Source organism: Tasmannia lanceolata, unplaced genomic scaffold, assembly GCF_043159265.1.
Source record: "Tasmannia lanceolata isolate RefF3 unplaced genomic scaffold, GAP_Taslan_0.1 ptg000006l, whole genome shotgun sequence".
Classification (NCBI taxonomy): Eukaryota; Viridiplantae; Streptophyta; class Magnoliopsida; order Canellales; family Winteraceae; genus Tasmannia; species Tasmannia lanceolata.
The window spans coordinates 27,583,086-27,594,817 of NW_027518683.1; the positions used below are offsets into that span (position 1 = coordinate 27,583,086).

General features: G+C 38.1%; 1 pseudogene; it reads right to left on the reverse strand.

Moving 5' to 3' along the window:
* Nucleotides 1-347: 347 nt before the first annotated feature.
* LOC143880502 (5S ribosomal RNA) lies at nucleotides 348-482 on the reverse strand (annotated as a pseudogene).
* Nucleotides 483-11,732: the final 11,250 nt, after the last annotated feature.

Genomic DNA, 11,732 nt, shown 5'->3' on the forward strand with positions numbered 1-11,732 from the left:
AAAGATTGGATTTTGTGAACGAGCATATAATTACGTTTCTTCATAAAGATCTTCCTTTGGGTTCAGAAAAATAGTTTACAGTTCACGTACAGATGATTTTTCACAGATTCAAACTATGAAAATTTAAGTACCAGATGAAGATTGTTGACTAGAAAAGACAACAAATGTTCACGCCAAAGGTGTGGTTCATGAAACTGAGAAATATGAAATTTTCATCAGCAATACACACACACACACACACACACACACACACACACACACACGTATACATACATATATATTGTGAAATAAGAAACTGTTACCAGATGGTTTGAGTCACCTTTTTTTAAAAAAATTGACAAATTAGAGGGGTGCAACACGAGGACTTCCCAGGAGTCACCCATCATAGTACTACTCTCGCCCAAGCACGCTTAATTTCGAAGGACGCTTAACTTCGGAGTTCTAATGGTATCCAGTGCATTTGTGCTGGTATGATCGCACCCTGAAATGGTTTGAGTCACTTTCCATTTGGTAACCAGGAGTTCCATCTCGTGGCTTCTGGGAATCCAATGATTGTGTCGTGAAGAACTCGTACCAATCTGCCCTGTCAACTCCAAAACACTTCATTCTTTTCTAGGAATGGCGAAAGCTGGAGACTCCAAAACACTCTCCGAGCTGCTAGCCAAATATTGCCAATAATTACTGGCCTATCTCCTTAACCCACATCTTAGTGGATAAACCAGTGACCAAATCCTACTTTGAATTGAGCTCAGGCCTTGACGTGAACAGATTGTTGTTAGTAGAAAGGGACCATGCATTGAACCCAAGTCGTCTGAGCTCTGAAAACTCATGCGTAGAATGGGTCTATGCCTCCACTTTTAGGAACTCCTTAATGTTGAGTATAATACCCTTATGATATGGGTTTCTAAATCTCATTTCTGGAATAGGTTGCCCTGAAAAAGTACATTGGCAAGACTCATGAATATCGTTAGAAACATATTAGACAGAAACTCAATCGACATCTTAGGTTCAATAGTTCTCGTGCTGATATATGTATTTTACCTGGTTGAGGCTGAACAATGAGGTGGAACTCTGGATATTACTTCCAGTTTATCTGAATAATCACATGGGTTATACTCATATAAATGTTGGGAGCAAGATAAGCACAGCTACCAAAATCAGTAAAATAATTGCTTTAAGAACCTACCCACTCATCGATTTTTATGTTGAAACAGATACAATAAATATGCCATATCAAGAACACAACCTAGCAAGCCATTATAAATTATTCTGTTAGATAATATGATGAAGTATCATGGCTATCACATGTTTGGCAATGTTTCATTCTCAAATAAACATAAGCAGGAGAAATTAAACAAAGTTTAAAGCATAAGCAGAAAAAATTAAACAAAGTGAACAGGATTCAAGAAGCATCTCACAGAAATAACCATGTTGTACAACTAAATCCACTTCCAACTCACATGATACCTAGAAAAGACTTAGGAGACTGATATCTGTGTGACCATGTTTTGATAATGGGACAAGTCACCTTGTAAAACACATTTTAACCAGCTGTCAAAGGCTATTACCATTCTCAAAATGCTCTCAGCAGCCAATCAGAGAACTGTAAACCAAAGTGAGTGATCAAAATATCGAATCATGGTTGTGCGGATTTAACTTCACAGCAAATATGTGATCGGTTTTAATATGGAACATAGTTACCGGGGTGGCAAAACGAATTCGGGAAACAAAACATGAAACGAAAATGGGAAATGCATGAAAAAAAATATAGGGGAAATGGGAACCGAGAAATGAGAAAATGATAGAAAATCGTATGAGAAACATCTTTGGAAACGAATTAGAAGCGTTTCAGAAACGATAGAAAAAAACACATGAAATACAAGAGAAACCCAAAATACGTTGTTTAGTAGACTTAAATTTTATTAATTTCAAATTTCTATTAGAATTTTTCTTATTTTTATTTATATTACAATATATGCTATTGTTTTCTTTTTTAATATCTATTCCACAATTTTGTTGTGTTTTTTCCAAAATGACTTTCGTAAGTTCCACACATGTTTCCTACACGTTTCATATGCGTTTTCTATGAGTGCTGCATACGTTTATCATGCGTTTCACACATTATTTACATAAGTTTCTCATATGTTTCCCACGCGTTTTGGAAACATTTCTCCAATTTTTTTATCATGTTTCGGAAATGTTTCTGAAACGCGTTTCCCATGTTTTAGGAGAAACGAGTTTCCCAGAGAAACACATTTTAAGGGAAACAAGTTTCCCACCCGGCCAAGGAGTTTCCGGCAACTATGATCTGGAATGTAGGAACCCATGCCGACACCTTAAATTTTCTTGATATTAAAGAAAGATAAGACAAGAACATGTCACCTTCCCTCAAAACCCAAAAATGCAAGAAAGAAATCACTTGGACAGAATATTAGAAATTCCCAATACAACAAACCTTAAAGCCCCCCTTGACTAGGAAGACCTTTCCATTCCTAAAAGACCGGACTATATTTCATATCACAGACGAAATTAGCAAGAGAATCCGTTACTTCATTGTCTTCTCTATATTGGTAGATAAACCTCGGCTTGATCTTGATCTTGATCTAGTAACAAGATCCTTTAAATCCTGCTAGAAATAACTTATATACCATGGAGACTCCTTACCGGAGTTGATCATCTCAACCATAGCCTTAGGTCATGTTAAGCAACCATAAACCATAAAATATTAGCTTACCCAGTGGTGAGAGAGGATGTGAGACAGAGCCTTGAGATGGACCGAGTGAGGAGAGGGTGAGAAAAAGGTTGAAAAACAAGAAAATAAAAACTCTGTTGAAAACGCAATTTATTTTTTCCATGTTTTTTACACTTCTCACCATCCCCTCGTGCCTCACTCATGCCCTCTCAAGACTCTCCTCCCACCCTTCCTAATCCTCTCTCAACACTTGATACACTAATATTCCTGAGAGAAAATTTTGTGGTCGCCAAAACATGGCTTTAGTGTCGCCGTCAATCCAAATCTCAAAGAAACCTAAAGGCTATCTAAAATGACTCTCAAGTAAGCCCACAAGTTAGGACCAACTTCATACAAATGAGAAAAAGAAAAGATAAGGTTACTCATATGACTCCTACAATTAAAAAGTTTCATAGTTGAAACTGAAGAGTTGACACCTCCAAATAGGAGCACTCTAAGATGGAGAAAAGACTTTGTGAGCGTGGTGCCCCAAGTCATAATTGCTCTAGCAATAATATTATTAGTTTTAGAAGTATCTAACATATGCCGCTTGCATCTCTCCTTCCAAATTTCCCAGCTGATAAAGGATGGAATAAAATTCAGTAAGAAACCGAACGTCAGAATTTCCTCCGTTTTGATAGCTCAAACCATTGAAGGAGCAATGCGGTGATTGGTTAATTTGAATAATAGAGACATTTAATATATTAGCAAAACGACCGAATAGATCTCTAGCTAAAACACTCTCAACGAGCAAAGGATCAAAGCTTTCTTCTTTTTCCTTCGTACAGCAATTACATTTGGACGTAATAAGAATAAATATATCCTTAATTCTACTATCCACAAAAATTGCTCTTGCAAAGATTCTCAAGAGAAAGAAACTTTCATTGGCAAGCCTTTCCATATAAACTTCAGCCAGGTTTTTTGACACAGCTTAATACAAACCACATTTCAAGCAGATCTAGTTAAGAAATGGCCAAAGGTATTAGGAATTCAAACCAGCTTGTCACTCTTGGAAGATATCTTCAATATTGTGGCTTTCATACTATCATTAACCTCGAGAGAGAGATTATTTTCCACGTCAGAAAGATTCACAGTACTATCCTATTTCAAGACGTCTTTCACCCTGAGTTTCAAATCTACGCCAAAGACTTTGGAGCCAAGGTCTGTAAGAGGACAATTGTCGAACCACTTATCAGTCCACAAGTAGATGTTTCCTTTCTCAACAATTCATCTGATGCTATCTAACCATTCGTCTTCAAACCAGAGCATGTCTCTCCATTGTTTTGAGTCACCTGATTGTGGAACCATCAAATACAAGCTCTCACCTTTCAAGTATCTCGACTTCAGAAATGCACTCCATGAGTTTGATTTTTGGTGCAAGTTGTGGATACTTTTGATTTTGAAACATTGCAAAAGTTCATTAACGACTCTGCATTCAGAACTCCTTTATCCTTTGGCTTATTCAACTTGTCTTAGGCCTCCCAAAGTCTTGCCAAACTTTATGGTGTCCCATCAAAAGTTTGCAAATATACTTTCAATCCATTTTTGAATGCCTATAGCGAGCTTAATAGCAGAAATAATATGAATGGGGATAGATGACATCACATGATAGAGTAAGATGAGCTTACTCCCTCCGTTAGACACTTCTATTTTCATCCCACCACCCGCCATCGCACTTTCTAAATCAACTTCTCAAATTATATAATCTTAAGTGTACCATTGTATAGTAGAGATCCCAGATAATCTATAGGAAGACTTTTCAATTGAAAAATCGTAGTACCGCTTATTATCTTCCTTCTGGCCAAGGGCGATTTTTCAGAGCAGGAAAAGAAACTTTTCCCTTTATTAATAAGTTGACCAGACACAGCTTCGTACAGAGCCAAAAATTTCATAATGTTGTTAATCGATCTGTTTCTACCATTGGAGAATATTATAGTATCGTATACAAAAAGGCAATAGTAGATAGGAATATCCCCTCTTGAACAAAAATAATATTCAGCTAGTTGAAATAACTTCCTCAACCCTCTGCTCATTATCTCTTCTGTAACGACGAAGAGATATTGAGAGAGTGGATCTCCATTAATCAGATTTATAAACGGGCTGCAAAATCCGAACTCAGCAAGAACCACCAAAAATTATCTCATTTAACACGATTGTATGCTTTGGTCATATCAAGCCTCAAGATGACATTGCCCCATAAGACTTTCTATCCATGTTCTGAATCATTTCTAGCAATATGGTATAATTTCAATGATGTTCTTACCTTTCAAGAAAGCATTTTGTTCCAGAAAAAAAAATATTTTGAATAATATCCATCATGTGATTAATAATCACCTTAGAAATTATTTTGTAACTGAAGTTGCATAGAGTAATTAGTGATCTGACATGCCTCTTGGAGATTCGTGCTTTGGTGTAATGGTGATGAAAGTTGGAACTGTATGATTTCGGCAATGGTTGGCCCAGGAAGAACTCTCTAATAGTCCTGATCATCCCCTTTAAATATTTTCCAACAACGAGTGAAGAATTTACTGTTGTAATCGTCAGGCCACAGCGTACTATCAACTGACATCCCGAAAACTGCAGTTTTAATTTCAGTTTCCAACGGTTCATCAGTTTTTCACTGCCCTCATCAATGATACATTAAGGAATGATATTTAATAAATTAACATTAGAGGCTGGTCCTTCAGTAGTCCACAAATCTTTATAATATCCACACATCAATTCCTAAATAGATGTCTGACCTTCCACCCATTCATCAGTAGGCCACAATCTACTTAAGATAGTATAAGAATTCCAATGCATTACCGATGCATGAAAAAACTGTCACTTTCTTTCAGCCACTTTTTCCTTGAGTTTTGCCTCATAAATATAGCTTCTTTGAGCAAAGATTGAAGCAAGGTTCTGACGGCAAGAGCCAAATATTCGGCATTTGAGAATAGGGATTCTCATCGTACAAGTTACCAGCCAAAGTAACCATATATTCAGCATCTCTTAAGTCTGAAATACATCTCCCAAAACTTATTCCAAATTTTCAGCTTTTTTAGCCTCTTCGGTTTAGCTTCTAGAGCATATAAGCTACTTCCATACATAAGTTTTTTCTAGTCCTCACCCACAACAACTATGAATCTATCATCAATTATCCATTTTCTACAACCATAAAGGTCTTTTCACAATAAGGTTTAGTTTGATAAAATAGAATAGCGGAGTATGGTCAGAGCGTTTTCTTGCTAAATGCCTAACCTTTAATTGAATAATCTCATCATTCCAAAAGACATTAATTAAGACGGTCAAGTCTTGTTGTAACTCTGCCCCCTCCCACTTGATTGCTACATCTGGTGAATCTATTCCCGCATTGATTACAGCTTGAAAGTCATGCATAGATCTTAAGAACTGGGGCTCTCCCACCAGCCTTCACTTCAATGTTAAGGAGAGCATTAAAGTATCCCCCCCTAAAGAGCTCTACGTATAATGAACCAATTTGCATAAACAAAAATAAACACAGCAAACATCATATCTCCATTATGGGAAGCAGAAACTGCATGTTGCGTAAAGCTTACAATAGAAAAAGAGATGCTTCCTTTCTACCCAATCCATATTTTAGGGCAGGTATCTTCTACTAAAAATTGGTACATCCCCACACTACGGGGAATAGAACTGATATCAGATTTTCCGGTCAAAGGCTCTGAGATAACTGCAAAGAGAGCATTGTTAGTCTTAATAAGATATTTGAGCCTTAGAATAGAGGGTTTGTTTTTTTTATCCCTCTTATATTCCTTCAGTTCTCAACATGATTAAAACACACGGAAAGCATGATGCATGGCCATGGACATACATGGGGATGGCCTTGTAAACATTTAGCCTTTGGCCTCTTGGTAAGAAAATGATGACCCAGTTTTGGGAGCTGTCTTTGTTAAGTTACAGCTATTGTTCACTTCTTAACGAGATATAAGCTGCTCATATTACGTTGGCGAGTCCCAAGATATAAGCTTCTTAACGGGAAAGATTTTTTGGGTACGTTGGCGAGTCCCAAGAAATCTACCCCTCATATCCGGCAGAGGCGTCCTTCATACGCCAGAAAGAATTTTGTTAACCGTGCCCCTAGCGGTTCTTTTAATGATTCATTTTTCCCAGATAGGGGGTGAAGTTCCCAAGCACGTTTCATTATGAATAAACTGAGTACCATCTTGGGTTCCAAACCGGGTGCAAAGAAGAACTTCAACAGATTGGTTGGACTTCTAAACGTGTGTTCCAGGTTGCCTAGGTCTGGACCCATCCATAACTAAATCTATAGTTGGGGTTCCCGGGGCTGAAAAAGTCTTAGTCAATTAAAAGTAGGTGGATGTATTGATTTTGGCTGGTAAAGACAAAGGCGTGTCATCAGAATTCGTAGCACCCTTCTCTAGGATTGGAGATTCCAAGGATCTCTAGTCCTTCGCTTCGATTATTAAAAGGCCCTCCCCTTCCATTTTGAATATAGGATTTTTAGAGTAGTAGGAATCGCCTCCTGTGAGGACCCGAGAAAATCAGTTTTCCTAACTAATCAGCTTTTATTCTGGGATTTTGCCAGAATTTTGGATCAGTTTTGGGGGTTGGGCGGAGGCATAATCGGCTCTGCATGAAGATGGTAGTTTGCTGTATGATGGAAGAAGGTCAGGTATCCAGCAATCCTCTGGATGTCCTGATCTCGGTCTCCGGGGTTGTATATCTGCTAGAGCCTCAGATTCAGTATAGCATGGATGAATCTCTTCCGATTTTGATGGCTTGCCTACATCTCCAAACTGAATGACCATCTAAATGGAGATGACAAATCTATTTTGAGGAAAGCCTTGCATGAGAGGCCCCCAAATATGGCACTTTTCGTTGAATTCGACCTTTGGAGGTTTGGGGGCAGTGAAGACTCTCTAGGTGGTGACTCTAGTTATTAGGGAAGGAAACCTCTTGTTCTGTAGAAAGGCAGTACAAGGATGGGTGGTCCTCGCTGAAGCGGATGATTAGTAGATTTTCTTCGTTTTTTCTGGCCCAGGAGTATACTCCTGGCCACCTTTAATTGATTCTATGTAATTCAGGTTGGGACCCCTGGTCCCCATTGTATCGTTCATAGTATCAATAAAATTGTCATCTTTCAAAAAAAATAAGCTGCTCACAGTAAGTACACGAGCACTAATTGAGATGCTCCAGAAGCACTGCAGGGTTGGAACAACTTATTTTCAGAAATTACCTTTATCATTCAATTGATGCTAGGAGAATTTAAAATTATGTGCATCAGCTTGGATATTATTTTAATGCTATCATAACCAAACAGGCCGGTTTTGTACAGGTTCATACATCTCCTCCAGCACTCAACTTCTCAAGAGAGTAGCATCATCACCACTTCCCATATCATTTTGCATTGTTACCTGCAGTGACCACCCCAAGCCACGCGAACATCGCACACCATATAAGCTGCCACCACCACGTGCCAACGTCACTTGTTTCGCCACTAGAAGCCCATAAATCTCGGCCGCACAACAAACGTTGTCGCCACCACCACGACCTCTCTCCCGCCGCTACCGTTGCTGCCACCACCACACACTAACACAACTCTTAGTCGCACAACACAATTGGCTGTCGTTCCCATGGTTTTAAATTTTTCACAAATACCGGCATGAAATGGCTTACATGTTTCCATTTCCATCCCTACCGAAATCAAAACTGCAAGTGTATTGGTACTTGGTAGTATATTATATCAGTATGAGTAAATACATCTATATTAATTGCGTGTGAAATGCATTATATGCATTATATTTTTTAATGATAGTGATGCATGCATTATGCATAAATATTTATATGAATTAAATGGTCATTTTCAAAAAAAAATTATATGAATTAAAAGGGAAAGGTGGGTGTGTATTGAATTATCAGACATGTGCCACAGTGCATGTACTCGGTTTCCATTCTTGTTATACTATTATGGATGGGTGTCCTACCTATGTGATGGTTTTTAAGTGTGCATTTGTGCTTATTCTAGCAATTTCTGCAGTTTCATCTTAAAATACTATCATTTGCATATGTTTCAATAAATTTCTGTGATTTTACAGGATTTCCACTGAAATTTCTAACAGGAACTGACATATCCATTTCTGTGGCATCTGAAACCGAAATTTAAACACCCCCCCCCCCCCCCCCCACCCACACACCCACCCACCACCACCACGGCCTCTCTCTCTCTCTCTCTCTCTCTCTCTCTCTCTCTCTCTCTCTCTGTGAGAAGCTCCGGAAGCACTGCAGGGTTAGAGCTCCTTATTTTCGAATCCTTATTGTTCAATTGAAACTAGCAGAATTCAATATTACGCACACCAGCCTGGTTATTATTTTAATGTTACCAGAACCAAGCATGGACCGGGTGGGAATCAAGCTTGAGATATAGTCTGAATAGACCAAAAACAGGTTTTTCCAGTTCCAATTGAACTAGAAACAGATCAAACAGGCAGGGTTCGTACAGGCTCACAAATCTTTTGAAACACTCAACTTCTCAAGAGACTTTCAACATCACCACTTCCCATATCGCATACAGAAACAGCCACTACCAGACACCACCGTCGCTTGTTCCCATCACCACGTGGCATTGCAATTCTCAGTCCTACAACATAATTTCTCACCGCCCTACCACCTCTCTCCCCTACTTTCCTCCCACTCACTTGCTCCCACCATGACGCACCATTACAACTCTTGGTCGCACAACGCAATTGATAGACTCCGTCTCTCTCTCTCTCTCTCTCTCTCTCTCTCTCTCTCTCTCCACTAAATGCTGACCACTAGCCGCTTACTGTTAGAGTGTTAGTACCTATTGCTTCTCGAAGCCCAAACTAAAAGGAGAACCATAAAAAAACTCTTTAATCATTTTGACAGAACATAAAGGTCTCTCTCATTGCAAGTAACTTGCCGCTTACTGGGCGTACAGCTCGTTGCTTGAAATCCCACTCTTGGTCATGCAACGCAATTGATTGCCCCTACCACAACCTCTCTCTCTCTCACCACTAAATGCCGGCCACTTGCCGCTTACTGGTAGTACCTCTTGCTGCTCGAAACCCAAACCCAAACTCAAAAGAGAACCAGAAAAAAAAAAAAAAAAGGGCACTCTAATCATTTTGACAGAACAGAAAGGTCTCTCTCTCTCATTGCAAGTAACTTGCCGCTTACCGGGCGAACGAACCGCTTGCTGCTTCAAACCCCATCTCGAAGGAGATGCAGAAAAGATACTTAAATCATTTTGAGAACACAGAAAGGTACTTCAAAGATTTAGTTAGACAGAAGAACTGGACCACACAATTCTCTAATTTTCTACTTTACAATGTGAAGGAAAATAATTTTAGGGTACCAGGTTGGTTATATACTTGGTTCCTGACTTTGATATTCGGTTTGATTTGCCTCATCCAATTTCTGATAAAAACGCAGATCAGGATATTGATACTCTCTTACAATTTTATTTACATTCAACAATGCACTGTATTTGTTCCTTTCCTACCGCATATGATCCTATATGCTAAAGAGCCCAAAATACAATACCAGAAAAGCTAAATTTTTACTATAAATGTTCCGAGGTAACAATACGACAGTCTAGTAAAACTTTTTAGGTGCTTATGAATATAACACTAAGGTCGCTAACTCTAAAAAGTGGTTTAATTTTTTGGCAACAATCTAGATATTCCAACTTTTAATGTGGTTACATATTCCAAGGATTCAGTGTGCCTTTCACATCTCATCCTTGCAGTGACATATATACTAATGTCCCACAAAAATGCAGAAATTCAATGTAAAAAATCTTTTTGGAAGTCATATAATCAAGAATACCTGCCACAGAACTTGGAGAAGAGAGAAAAGCATCGTGCTGATAGCCAAGTTTCCTGAGAGGCTATTCTGAACAATAAAATAATTCACATGTAGTGAAACTGAAAAGTTCAAACTAAAGAAATATGTACCAATATCCAATCATAAGGCACTTGAATCAACAGAAAGGAATAAAGCAAATCTAAATAAAATGCATATCTAGAAGCCAGATATGAGAACAAGAAATAGGTTGTAGAGTTTAGCAGAGCGAGATTATTGTTTATAGAAAAAGAAAGGCAATATTATGGTTTATGGGAGAAGAAAAAAAAAATATATTTTCATGGATAAGTGGTCGTAATTTTCGAAATGACTTAAGCATGACACTTCAAGTGAGCAGTTGGATGACAGTCCAAACTAAAAAAAGAAAAAAAAATTAACAAGAGTTATAGCAAGTTAACTGAACTCAGCATAGCAAGAACATTTCTAAGAAGAAAGGACATCAGAAGAAGAAAATAGCAAAGAGCCGAATTCTAATATAGGGGGCGATGAAGACTAAGAAGTTGCAGCATAAAATTTCGTAGGAAGGTAGAGAAGAAGCTAAAAAATCAAACACCTTGTCAAGCAGGAAGTGGTATGTAAATCCAAAAAGAATAGAGAGCTCCAGTTGGAAAATTATGTTCACGGAATAATGCCCTTCTTGGTAGGGGTTTAACTTGCTACCAAGCTTGTCCAGTTTGCCAAATCAAACTGTCTTCTACATTTCCAAGCTTGACTGGTCATGTTTCCAAAATAACAATGCGAAATATTTAACACATGGCTAGATTAGCCATATTATATAAAACAAGTACAGAAGAGATTGAGAATAAAACAGGTTCAAAGTTGCGTCTATAAAACCATTTTTTTGAGTTAATTATTGCACATATATCTAATATATTTATGACAAAAAACTTGAACATTTTTCCGCAAGTGGACTGTGACAATCTTATTTATGTGGACAACACATTATTCACATGGATATATACGAACTAAGGAAGATCATATGATTTTAAAGACACTGAAAGAAGCAAATAATTAGTCGCAACCATACATGGAGAAGACACCTATATGTTATTTACATGAATGCATTTACGGAATGAGATTCAATTAGCATTGAGAGTAATTCAAGACTGTACATTAGCACTGGGCTTAGCAGCTA